We start from the raw sequence: 13,014 nt of genomic DNA, 5'->3' as shown, positions 1-13,014 counted from the left end.
ACCTCTGCCCGGCCGCCCCGTCTGGGAGGAAGTGAGGAGCGCCTCTGCCCTGTTGCCCTATCTGGGAAGTGAGGAGCGCCTCTGCCTGGCCGCCACCCCGTCTGGGAAGTGAGGAGCGCCTCTGCCCGGCTGCCACCCCATATGGGAAGTGAGGAGCGCCTCTGCCCAGCCGCCCCTTCTGGGAGGTGAGGAGCGCCTCTGCCCAGCCGCCCCGTCTGGGAGGTGAGGAGTGCCTCTGCCTGGCCGCCCCGTCTGGGAGGTGAGGAGCGCCTCTGCCTGGCCGCCACCCCGTCTGGGAGGAAGTGAGGAGCACCTCTGCCCAGCTGCCCCATCTGGGAAGTGAGGAGCGCCTCTGCCCGGCTGCCACCCCCTATGGGAAGTGAGGAGCGCCTCTGCCCGGCCGCCCACTCTGGGAAGTGAGGAGCGCCTCTGCCCGGCCGCCCACTCTGGGAAGTGAGGAGCGCCTCTGCCCGGCCGCCCACTCTGGGAGGTGAGGAGTGCCTCTGCCCGGCCGCCCCGTCTGGGAGGTGAGGAGCGCCTCTGCCTGGCCGCCACCCCGTCTGGGAGGAAGTGAGGAGCACCTCTGCCCGGCCGCCCACTCTGGGAGGTGAGGAGCGCCTCTGCCTGGCCACTCCGTCTGGGAAGGGAGGAGCGCCTCTGCCCGGCCACCCCGTCTGGGAGGTGAGGAGCGCCTCTGCCCGGCTGCCACCCCGTCTGGGAGGAAGTGAGGAGCACCTCTGCCCAGCTGCCCCATCTGGGAAGTGAGGAGCGCCTCTGCCCGGCCGCCACCCCATATGGGAAGTGAGGAGCGCCTCTGCCTGACCACTCCGTCTGGGAGGTGAGGAGCGCCTCTGCCCGGCCGCCCCGTCTGGGAGGTGAGGAGTGCCTCTGCCCGGCCGTCACCCCGTCTGGGAGGAAGTGAGGAGCACCTCTGCCCGGCTGCCCCGTCTGGGAGATGAGGAGCACCTCTGCCCGGCCGCCCCGTCTGGGAGATGAGGAGCACCTCTGCCCGGCCGCCCCGTCTGGGAGGTGAGGAGTGCCTCTGCCCGGCTGCCACCCCGTCTGGGAGGAAGTGAGGAGCACCTCTGCCCGGCCGCCCCCTCTGGGAAGTGAGGAGCGCCTCTGCCTGGCCGCCACCCCGTCTGGGAGGAGGTGAGGAGCGCCTCTGCCTGGCTGCCCCATCTGGGAAGGGAGGAGCACCTCTGCCCGGCCGCCACACCGTCTGGGAAGTGAGGAGCGCCTCTGCCTGGCTGCCCCATCTGGGAAGGGAGGAGCACCTCTGCCCGGCCGCCACACCGTCTGGGAAGTGAGGAGCGCCTCTGCCTGGCTGCCCCATCTGGGAAGGGAGGAGCACCTCTGCCCAGCCGCCACACCGTCTGGGAAGTGAGGAGTGCCTCTGCCTGGTCGCCCCGTCTAGGAGGTGAGGAGCGCCTCTGCCCGGCCACCCAGTCTGGGAAGTGAGGAGCGCCTCTGCCCGGCCGCCCTGTCTGGGAGGTGAGGAGCGCCTCTGCCTGGCCGCCACCCCATCTGGGAGGAAGTGAGGAGCGTCTCTGCCCGGCGGCCCCGTCTGGGAAGTGAGGAGCGCCTCTGCCCGGCCGCCCCCTCTGGGAAGTGAGGAGCGCCTCTGCTCGGCCGCCCCGTCGGGGAAGTGAGGAGCGCCTCTGCCCGGCCGCCCCGTCTGGGAGGTGAGGAGCGCCTCTGCCCGGCTGCCACCCGGTCTGGGAGGAACTGAGGAGCGCCTCTGCCCGGGCGGCCCCGTCTGGGAAGCGAGGAGCGCCTCTGCCCGGGCGGCCCCGTCGGGGAAGTGAGGAGCGCCTCTGCCCGGCCGCCCCGTCTGGGAGGAGAGGAGCGCCTCTGCCCGGGCGGCCCCGTCTGGGAAGCGAGGGGCGCCTCTGCCCAGCCGCCCTGTCTGGGAGGTGAGGAGCGCCTCTGCCCGGCTGCCCTGTCTGGGAGGTGTACCCAACAGCTCCGAAGAGACAGCGACCATCGGGAGCGGGCCATGAGGACGATGGCGGTTTTGTTGAAGAGAAGGGGAGGAAGTGTGGGGAAAGGAAGGAGAGATCAGATTGTTGCTGTGTCTGTGTAGAAAGGGGTGGGCATAGGAGACTCCATTTTGTTCTGACTAGGAGAAATTCTTCTGCCTTGGGATGCTGTTGATCTATGGCCTTTCCCCCAGCCCCCTGCTCTCTGAAACATGTGCTGTGTCAACTCAGGGTTAAATGGATTAAGGGTGGTGCAAGATGTGCTTTGTTAAACAGATGCTTGAAGGCAGCATGCTCTTTAAGAGTCATCACCACTCCCTAATCTCAAGTACTCAGGGGCACAAACACTGCAGAAGGCCGCAGGGTCCTCTGCCTAGGAAAACCAGAGACCTTTGTTCATGTGTTTATCTCCTGACCTTCTCTCCACTATTATCCTATGACCCTGCCATATCCCCCTCTCCGAGAAACACCCAAGAATGATCAATAAATACTTCAGAAATTAAAAAAAAAAAAAAGAAAAAGAAAAAAAAAAAAAAAAAAAAAAAAAAAAAAAAAAAAAAGTGTGTCAATTATGACCAAAGAAAAACTGAGTAAATTATCTACATTGGACTTGGGTGTCTCTCAGGTCCTACAATTCAATGTATTTAAAATCTACCATGCAGTATTTCAATATTTCTACAAAAAACTTGACCTCCTCTAATCAGCTCCATTCCAACAGATATTACCAGTCATTCAGTTGCTTTGCCTAGAACACTGAGGTATCTTTGGTAGGGCAGATTTATAAAATATAGGAAGTCAGTTACATTTGAATTTCTAACAAATAATGAAATTTTTTAGCAAAGGTGCAGCCCATGCAGCATTTGTTCAGACTAAAAAAAGTTATCTGAAATTCAAATTAAACTAATTCTGTATTTTACTAAAACAAAAGCTTGCATCCTCCACTTCTCTGACCCCCTACATTTTGCTAATTACCAAGTCCTATGGATGTTGCCTCCTAACAATTTTAAACCTTCCACTCTTCGTCCCCACTACCACCTCCCAGATAAAGTCACCAACCACTTTTTTTATAACTAATACCTCAAACTAGATGCTACTGTAGGGGCTTTATCTTGAGTATCTCATTTAGTTGTCATAGAAATGCAAATAATGCATGAATTATTATTACATCTATTTTGTCAATTAGAAAACAGAAGATTGAGAAGGTTAACACACTTTCCTAAAATGGTAGAGTTAATGGATAGCAAAACCCAGGTTTACACCCGGGCCACCCGGTCCCAGAGGCCATCTCTTCTAATTGCATCCCTCTTGTCCTGTTCCAATTTATTCTTCGTAGCAGTCTTTTTCCAAAGTGCAGTTTGGACATTTCACTTCTCTATTTGAAACTACTTGATGACTTCCTATTCCCTTTAGGAAACAAATCCAGATCTCTCACCCAGCTTCCAATCCTGCAGTCAGGTCCCAGCTACGTCTCTAGCTTCAGCTCATGGCTCATCCCCCGCTCAATCCATTACAGTCATATTTGTTCCTCTTCTTGAGACCTAAAGGCCTTTTCATGGGCCATTCTGTCTGCTGGGATGATTTTGACCTATCTCTTTTGCTTAGTTCACTCATGTAAGTCAGGTCTCATGACTTCCTCAGGCAACTTTCCCTAGGCCAGGCTAGGTATACCTATTACAAATGCATAGCATCCTGTTTGTTTCCTAAGTGTTCACGAAAATTATAATCCATCTCATTTCCACTAAAATCTAACTTCCATAAGGGCAGAAAACCCATTTGCTTTATTCATCATTGTCTCCCTAGCAGCCAGTACACTGCTTGGCACATAGTAGGCATTCCAAACACATTCGATGAACGAATAAAAATGAGTTCTATTATTAAACAGGCTGTGAGCCCTGTAAGTAGCACACACACAAAAAAAAAGCCTGCAGAATTTAGAGATTTTAGCTTACCTCTAAAACTCATATTTTTTTTTCTTATAGAAAAAGGAAAGAAATACAAATGTGATTCAAAAGTTTATTCAAATTACTTAAAATCTCTTCAGACCCAGGAGATGGAAGTTAACTGTTATAGAATTAGAAAGTTATCAGGCAGTTGAATGTGGAGCAGGCAGGCATATGAGGGAGAAATGGTTCTTAGTGTTGTGTGATGTGTGTGTGCGTGTATGTGTACATATACATATACACACATGCACGGACCCATGGGTACACACACAAGCACATGCAAAATGCTGCAAAGAATTTTACTGAAACAGTGGGGTAGAGGGATCACTGAATACAGTTACAGCAAATAAAAATGAATTGTACAATTGTCACGACACTAATTTAAAGTTCATAAAATAGCAATGGTATTGAAAGAAGGAGAGCATGAGCACAAAGTGAATCTATTCTGTTATCTATTATATAGGGAACAGCAAAAAGTAATTAGGATACTCTAAAACTCATTCCAAGCTCTTGTTGAAAACAAGCCATTTTCTTATAGTTACCAACAATTGGGTTTTTTTCCTTCCCCTAGATCCTGTACATTCTGTCTTACAAAGTTTCAAGGGCAGCAAAATAGAAAACATTGTGCTCAATGAGAGGAAAAGGAAAGAGCTCAAAATCTGTGCCATTCAGTTGGAGGAAATCAACTAATACTATCATTTTTATCATAATTTACAGCCAGGTTATGCTATTTGTTTATTTGTATCACCTGACAGCAATTTCCCTTACATATACATTTCCAGAAATAGAGCATGGCCATGACAATTAGTGTATATTCTTGTACCTGATTCATCACATGATCAAAGTCAAATTCAGAAGGCTTCCATTTAAATTCAAGGCCACTGTGGTGGTGATTCTTTGTATTTTTCTTCCTGTGAAGCTATCTAGGCCCTTAAATCCATGATGATGGCATCATGAATGTGCTAACAGCTCTCCAATTTGGATAAATTACCCATTAGCACAGATACTTACAAGTAGAATTAATTTAGACTTATTGCAATAGCTCCAAGCCACAGAGAATTTGGAACAATTAAGGGCGATTTTTAGAAGAAATGATGTATTAGATAAACCTGTAAGTACAAGTAGGGGATGGCATTTTGGTGCAGAAGTTGGGTAGTCCAAGTTTTGGGGCGTAAAGAATGTCACAGAAACATCAGAAATATAAGCAGAGAAGAACTAAAAAGATGCTAAAGCACCTAGGGAGACTGAAAGCGAAGGTAGGGCTTCCAGGAAAAGACTGCATGGGAATTTGCCTTGGGGTTAATTCCCCTCCTCCTCTCAGGAGCCTGATTATACAGGTTAATGCCACCAGTATTTTAGTTGTCCTATTTTTAAGCAGTTCTAATTAGGATGACTCAGGTAACTTCCTGCTTAAAGACTACCTCTTGCCTTACCTGAATGTGCCTAATTCTAGACCATTACCTCCTTTTATGACTTCCAACTATAGAAAACAATCTTTTCCCTTCCCTTCCGCTTAAACATCAACTCCTGAATGTGGCTTAATTATAATTGACCTCAATTTATTTTAATGTAATGCATTTCTGATACCCCTTCGTTAGCTCTTCTTCATGTTCCAAATCTTTATATCTGTAGCATTGTAACTGATCTTCTTAAGATTTCATTCCATGAATGATTTTGTACCACATTCTTAAGCATGGTCATTAGGACAACATCATTACCTTGCATTACGTAGTGCTGAGAGTTCACACATACATGGTCCAAATCAGCTCGCTAGTTTATTATTTTCTTATATTATTTAGCTGACCCTTCGTTTTAGACATGACACATCTCAAGTGGAAAAAAAATGTATCATCCAGCTAAAGCAAAGAGTCACCCATATCATAAAATAGTGTGGCTTCACCTAGGAGAAGAATCTATAGAGTTCAAAGTTATTAGTAAGGCAGCTGGTATTATCTCCTGCAGTGGCTATTTGCACAGCACAGTACTTGTCCTGGGCATAAAAGAAGAGCCCATTTCCCAGCAATGTCCCTCCTGAGGACCACGAACAACTAGGCTTTGCCAAGGTCTTGAGAGGGAGAAAGAAAAGAAGTGTAACCTCTAGGTCTTATTCAAGAAAGGAGGGCAATGCTGGGGCTAAGCACTAATTGTAAGACATTTAGAAGAAACTACTCTCACCTTAAGGCAGAAAATGGACATAATAGTTCCACAAGAGCCTGGGGAGGGATGAGTGGCTCACCTATATCCATGCAATAAAAGACTATCTTGGTAATGGCTTTACGAATCAATATTTTCAATATTGTTGTATTGTTTGTAAACTATATTTCAGTATAGTTGATGATGGTAGTTTTCAAATTAAAACAATAATAATTTTCCTCCATTTGGTAGTTTTATATAAAATCATGCTAAAATTACTTCTAGACTTGATCAAGTGAATACATAAATATTAATATTATTCATCCCAAGGTATAATTTCTCTTATTTAAAACAATTTTTAAGTGTTTTTCAATTAAATTAGATATGCTTTAAATGTTCTGCTGTTATTCTTTTTTTCTGGGCTGCTACTCCCTTCTTGAGCAGCTTGCTGATTCCTATTTCCTTTTAAAATTCAGTTCAGAAATCATTTTCTCTAAGTTCCTAAGACCCCTCATCCTTCAAGAATTAATCATTTCCTTCACTTTACTACTTCTCTATATTGTATATTTCTAATATGGCTCTTATCACATTGTGATACATTTACATGTGAGTCAGTTTCCCCTACTAAATCACAATGTCTTAGTATATTTGTGATTGTATACCTTAACACCAACATAGTCTCTGGTAATTTACTCAATAGATGTTTATTGAAAAATGGATATATGAATGAAATGGATAGATAGCTGAATGGATGAGTGGGTGGATAGATGGATAAATATCTGCTACCCTCTAAAATATGGGATGATCTCTTTAACACTGAAAAGGAAAATGGTAAACATAAATCTGTGAGTCATGAGAGTGGTTGGTCAGAGTGGCCTGTCCTATCAGGGAGTCTAGAGAGGAGTGTATATGAATCAGACACAATAAATTTAAAATATAGTGCTTGTCACAGCAACAGATGGAACAGAGCTGCAGAAAGAAAATATCACCCTAAAACTATATCTTAGCTCTTAAAGCAAAGGACATAATAATATGCTCATGTAAGGGAAAACATTATTGGAATTTTCTGTTTCACAAATAATCCAATTTTTCTATTTATGTGAATACCCATGAAAGGCCCTCATTAACATATTCTCTAAGAATCAAATCCAATAACAACAAATAACCCAAATAATGACAACTCTGATTACATCTTGGAGATTATAATTAATATATATACGTGTATGCATATTCAATATCCACAGCAAAACTTATATTCTCTGTTCCCATTCAGTGTTTATCAAATATATGCTCTAAAGCCTGTCTCCTGTGCCATTCCAACCATCTCCAAAATCTTTCCAACGAAGTTCTCAGAGATAATTCCATTTCTAGACCCCTTCAGTTTACCTCATCATTATTTGAACTCTGTAGTTTCCCAGGACTCTGTTAATTTTCATTTTATGCCTACTACTTGGGTTTTGAACAACAAATGAGGTATCCCAGGATGTGAAGCAGTAAGCCAGAATCATGAGTTGAGATATGTTTGAAGGTGGGTGAAAGAAACAGTATTTATCTAACTCACCCTCAAATATTTGTTGTGTGAATGTGTAAGATAAATATTGAGTTAGTTATTTAGAAAAAGTTCCACTCTTAGCTTGCAGTGAGCCGAGATCGTGCCACTACCCTCCAGCCTGGGCGACAGAGCAAGACTCCGTCTTAAAAAAAAAAAAAAAGAAAAAGTTCCACTCTTTCAGAGTATACATTCTGGAGTCAGATGGACCTGGACTTATAAACGGCTCTTCTACTTAATTAGATTTCATTCCCCCAATTAGATTAAAATGAGAATAATCCCAGCACCTCCATCATAGAAATATTGTGCATATTAAATGGAACTTTGCAGGCAAAGCCTTATTACAGAGCCTGGCACACAGCGGACTCTCAGTAAATATTATCTATTATCATCTTTGTAATTGTCAATTAGCAAGTTTTCTATGACAGAGAAATTTTTCTTATCAGTGTCTATTACTTTTATTTGTTTTCCAGATGTACCTAAGATTGTGGTCTATATTTCCTGTGACAAGATTCCTTCCTGATGATTTATCAAGGAAGAGGTTCTTACTTTCAGACTCAGGTCTCTCTGTGAAAAACATGTTAACCTAGAAAGCTGTCTCACCAAACACTAGGAAATGTGGCATAATTGGATATCAACTTTGATGCATTGATTTTTAATGGAACATCAGCATCTGATTCCAATTCCATTGGCAGGGTCTTGTACACAATTCTAGTTTAGGAGCTCATTACTTAATAAATATGATGTGCTACTTAATGAAACAAGATACTCTGTTTTATGAGTTTTAAAATAAAACCAAAAGTAAATACCAGGGGGAAGCAGGAGGCATTGTCCTATTACTACAAAACATGTCATAGGAAGCTGTTTTCGCTATAAATTAGCCTTTATTTTATTCCAAAGCTACAGAGTCTTCAATATGCACTCTCTGCCTCTAGTTCTCAAGGACAAGGGTGGGTCACTGGCTCAGGATGTCTTGACATCCTTTCCTGCCTTCCTCGGCCTGGCCTCTGATTAAGTGCCTACTGCTGAACATTATAAGGTCATCCAGCACTGAAAAAGGGAACTGGGAAGACATATTTAGTGTTATATTTATTAGTGTGGATATGTGTACATTCATATGTGTACACACACTCCAAATAATTTTAAATTAAAGCATTTTTAAAATACTTAATGGAGGTTAAGCAGCATTTTTAACCTCTGTTCAAGTTATTGAATGCCATATTAAAACCAATGTGGCTCTAATGTACCTTCTAATGTGCACTGCTGCTTTAACAAATTGCCTATAAATTTTAGTTGAATTAAACCTATTCCTTGTACATTCATAGTAAGGTTAGGTTAATAATACATGAGGTTTCATTACATGCACCTTCCTTAATAATGTTTTTTAAGAAAGTGGGACAAGAATCTATGTGCAGTCATCTACTATGGGTCGGCAGTATTTGCAATCACAGATGAAAGGGAGGCAGAAGTCCTTAAGCTTGCTACTCATCCCTTCCTACCCCATCCTTCTCCCTCCAGGCCCCACTGCTCACACACCAGTGTGCTGTCTGCCCCTGTGGTACATGATCTAGGTCTCTCAGACATGTTTAAATAAGTAAATGAAAGCTTCAGATTGTAGCAGCACATTTTACTGTGCACTTTGCAGAGCTGGCTACTGCAAAACATCTGTTTATGATAAAGATACTTCAGGATAAGGGTTTCTCTTTTCAATGCAAGTTTTACTGTAAGAGACCATAAAACCAGGAAAAAAAACATTAAAGTGGAATTTCTGAAGCAAAACCAAAAATAAAAAATAAAAAAGGTCCATCCCAAAGCACACATTGCTCTTTTCATGGGCTATGCATATGTGTATAGTCTTGTTTTGTTAAAAAATACAGAAGATACTTAGGTCACTGTTATTTTTCCTCCTTTACAAGGTTGAACACAACGCTTTTCCTAAGTGTTGTGAAAAAAACACCACAGACCTTTGCTAGGCTCACACCTGAAAACAGGAGAATGCCACTGAGGTATTTTTGAAATATAATTATTCATTAATTCAGAAAATATATAGGGAGCACTGCTATGGAGGTACTCTTACACCCGCCTGAGATAGAGCACTGAAAAATTGTGAAGGACAGCAATGAGGCTTGTTGGCTGGAGAGGAAGAAATGATCTGAAGACTTGTGGAAATGAGGCCAGAGAGATCATGGACATTTTAGACCACGGGGATTATTAAAGAATATCAACTTTGTTTCTTATTAGCTATGGTGAAAAGCAAATGGAAGGCGGAGTAATGGGATGTGACTCAAGTTTGAACAGCATCAATCACTTTGGCTGTCTGTTGAGAAGCGATGGAAGAAAGATAAAGGGGAGTAGGAGGCTACTTGAATAGTCCAGGAACAGAGGAAGGTGGCTTGGACCTGGCTGGTGTAAGTAAGGGTGGCAAGAAGTGGTCAAATTCTGGATATATTTGAGGGTAAAATCAGCAGAATTGGTTTTGTTAGATGAGACAAAGGTTGTGGGGAAAAGAGAGGGCTCGAGGATGTCTGCAAAGATTTGGTCTGAAAAGATTACAACCCCCAAAACACTAGGGGAACATTGTCAGTAAAACGTGGTAGATTGAATAATTTTTCCCTCCTGAAATCCCCAGAGATGAAATAAACAAAAAAAAAAAAAAAAGAGAAGGAGAAAATGACAATCAATTATAGATATCTATAAGAAAAAGCTAAGCTCTTGCAGTGGAGAGCCCAACAATAAGCTAATCTATTCAGGTTGTGGAACTCTAGAAAGAAAGGTTTGGAATTGAAAGCTCCAGAGATTTCCGAAGTCAGATATAAGGTGTGCTAAATACCTTCCCAACCAGGAAGTTGTCCTTCTTACATTTTAGGAGGATGCAGTAAGCTTTTCCTTTAGAAGTTAAAATAAGAAGGTCTGGACTCAACAAGTATGTAAACAGGCATTATGTGAAAGGTTGCTTGTGATTGTTGATTTTATGCATCAACTTGGCTAGGTTTGGTGTCCAATTGTTTGGTCGAACATGAGTCTAGATGTTGCTATGAATGCGTTTTGCAGATTTTCTCAGAACATAAAAGCCATCATCGATAGGCAAAAGGGTTCACTGACTGCCCAGGGATATAGAGATGGTAAAAACTTCCAGATGGTTAAAAAAAAAAAAAGAAGAAGTAGAAAAGAAGCAAGAGTCTGATTGACATTGCTAACAGCTAATGGTGCAAACATTTAAATTTTTTGAATGAAAATGTTTTCATATAGTAGTAAAATTTCAAATCATTCTTTATGTTTAGACACTTGAAGACAATAAAGACACTTCAGACATTCAAAATTTTCTCCTCAGATTACTTCCCTCCTTGTATTCTCTTGCAGAAGCTACTAGAACATGTGCTCTACCAAATACACAAATAAACCAAGAAGAGAGAAAGTGCGGGATTCAGGAAATGGAGGATCCAACATAGGAGACAGGGGAAGAAAATCCCTAGTATAGCAGCAAATGTTAGCCCTTGGATATAGCTGTGCAACAGAACTAAAGATCAACCAGCCTAAACTTCCCACTCATATATCTAGTGGGAAAAAACAAAACCTGATAGATTTCTTGAATAGAGTTCCCTTGGAGAGTTTCTTTTCCTAGAAATGCCTAAGAGAGTCCCGCAAAACTAAGGAAAGGCAAATTTTTTGAGGAAAGAAAATATAGTCAAAGCATATTATATGGCATAGCTGTACAGTAAATTTATATAGTCATAATAAAGAAATCTCTGAATACTGATTTAACCAAATAAAGGGATTGCTAAACAGGAGATGAAAGGAGCTAAACACTCATCTTCTGTAGGAGGAAGATAATAGATAATATCTACATTTTAAAAATCAAGATGAAATATATATAAAACCCGGAAACACAGACATGAAAGCCCAGAAGAAACATCTAAAGGAGTTGAAGGCGTTTTCTCTAACCATGGAGATTCCTGGGAAAACGATAAGGGCCCTTTACATTTTATTTGGTTTTTAAAATTACGCAAATGTAAATTTCGATTAAAAATCAAATTAAATTAAACAATGACAACACCGGATAATAATATTAAATCTTCTTCATGCAGCCCCCTCCTGGTCTCCTTTCTCTTTTCCTGGCTTTTTTGGAGGACTTTATCTGGTATACATTTGTCTTTTTTTTTTTTTCTTTTTTGAGACGGAGTTTGGCTCTTGTTGCCCAGGCAGGAGTGCAATGTCGCCATCTCGGCTCACTGCAACCTCTGCCTCCCAGGTTCAAGCGATTCTCCTGCGTCAGCCTCCCAAGTAGCTGGGATTACAGGCATGTGCCACATGCCCAGCTAATTTTGTATTTTTAGTAAAGATGGAGTTTCACCATGTTGGTCAGGCTGGTCTCAAACTCTTGACCTCAGGTGATCCGTCCACCTCAGCCTCTCAGTGCTGGGATTACAGGCGTAAGCCACCATGTGCGGCCATTAGGAGAATAACTTCTTAGTCATGACTTGCCTAAGTACAGATGTAACAAAACTCGTTTCCAAAGGTTTATTGCAAATTGTCTTCTTGTCTTTAGAGGAAGATACAGAATGGGCATCAACACTAATACTGAAAAACAATGATCACATTTAAAGTATTATCATATTTTATTTACTTGTGCAAATGTCTTATTTCCCTTGTTAAAGTTTCAATATCTTGAGGGCAAGGATTACCTTATTCAACTTGCATAACTACAATAATAATATAATTCCTCACTTTGAGAGGCCTAGGCAGGCGGATCATGAGGTCAGGAGATCGAGACCATCCTGGCTAACATGGTGAAACCCTGTCTCTGCTTTAAAAAAAAAACAAAAAAACAAAAAATTAGCCAGACGTGGTGGGCGCCTGTAGTCCCAGCTGCTCGGGAGGCTGAGGCAGGAGAATGACATGAACCTGGGAGGCAGAGCTGGCAGTGAGCTGAGATCGCGCCACTGCACTCTAGTGCTCTAGCCTGGGTGACAGAGCGAGATTCCATCTCAAAAGAAAAAAAAAAATATATATATATATATATATACATATATATTTATAATTCCTTGTACATTGTGGTCACACAGTAAGGGGTTTATTTAATTGAAGATACTGAGAAATAATCAGTTTTAACAAGGTCATCTCATTGGGCTGCTTTTTTAAAACAGTCACTTATGATCTTAAATGAGAAAAAATGCAAAAGAGAAAAACAGAAAAATGACTAATTTTAGATAATAATATAAAAAGAAACAGGTTGATAATTTCTTTCACTTCACCATTCCTCCTTTTAAACCACTTACTGTTTCCATTGCAATAAAATATCAATGTGACTTCACTTGTACAATATAAACATGGCTACCCAGTTTACCTTTCTGGAAACTAAACACTGATATAAAAGTGCCAAATAAATAGTCTATGTGGTAACCTCGATAAT

General features: G+C 42.5%; 1 protein-coding gene across 1 annotated transcript in view; it reads right to left on the bottom strand.

The window, feature by feature from the left end:
- Positions 1-13,014, bottom strand: part of USH2A (usherin) — a 793,063-nt gene that overhangs the window by 605,968 nt on the left and 174,081 nt on the right. The window lies entirely within an intron of this gene.

The sequence above is a fragment of the Pongo pygmaeus genome, chromosome 1 (assembly GCF_028885625.2).
Source record: "Pongo pygmaeus isolate AG05252 chromosome 1, NHGRI_mPonPyg2-v2.0_pri, whole genome shotgun sequence".
Taxonomy (NCBI): Eukaryota; Metazoa; Chordata; class Mammalia; order Primates; family Hominidae; genus Pongo; species Pongo pygmaeus.
Note: the sequence above shows the minus strand (reverse complement) of the source record. Positions and strands in the feature narration are given on the sequence as shown.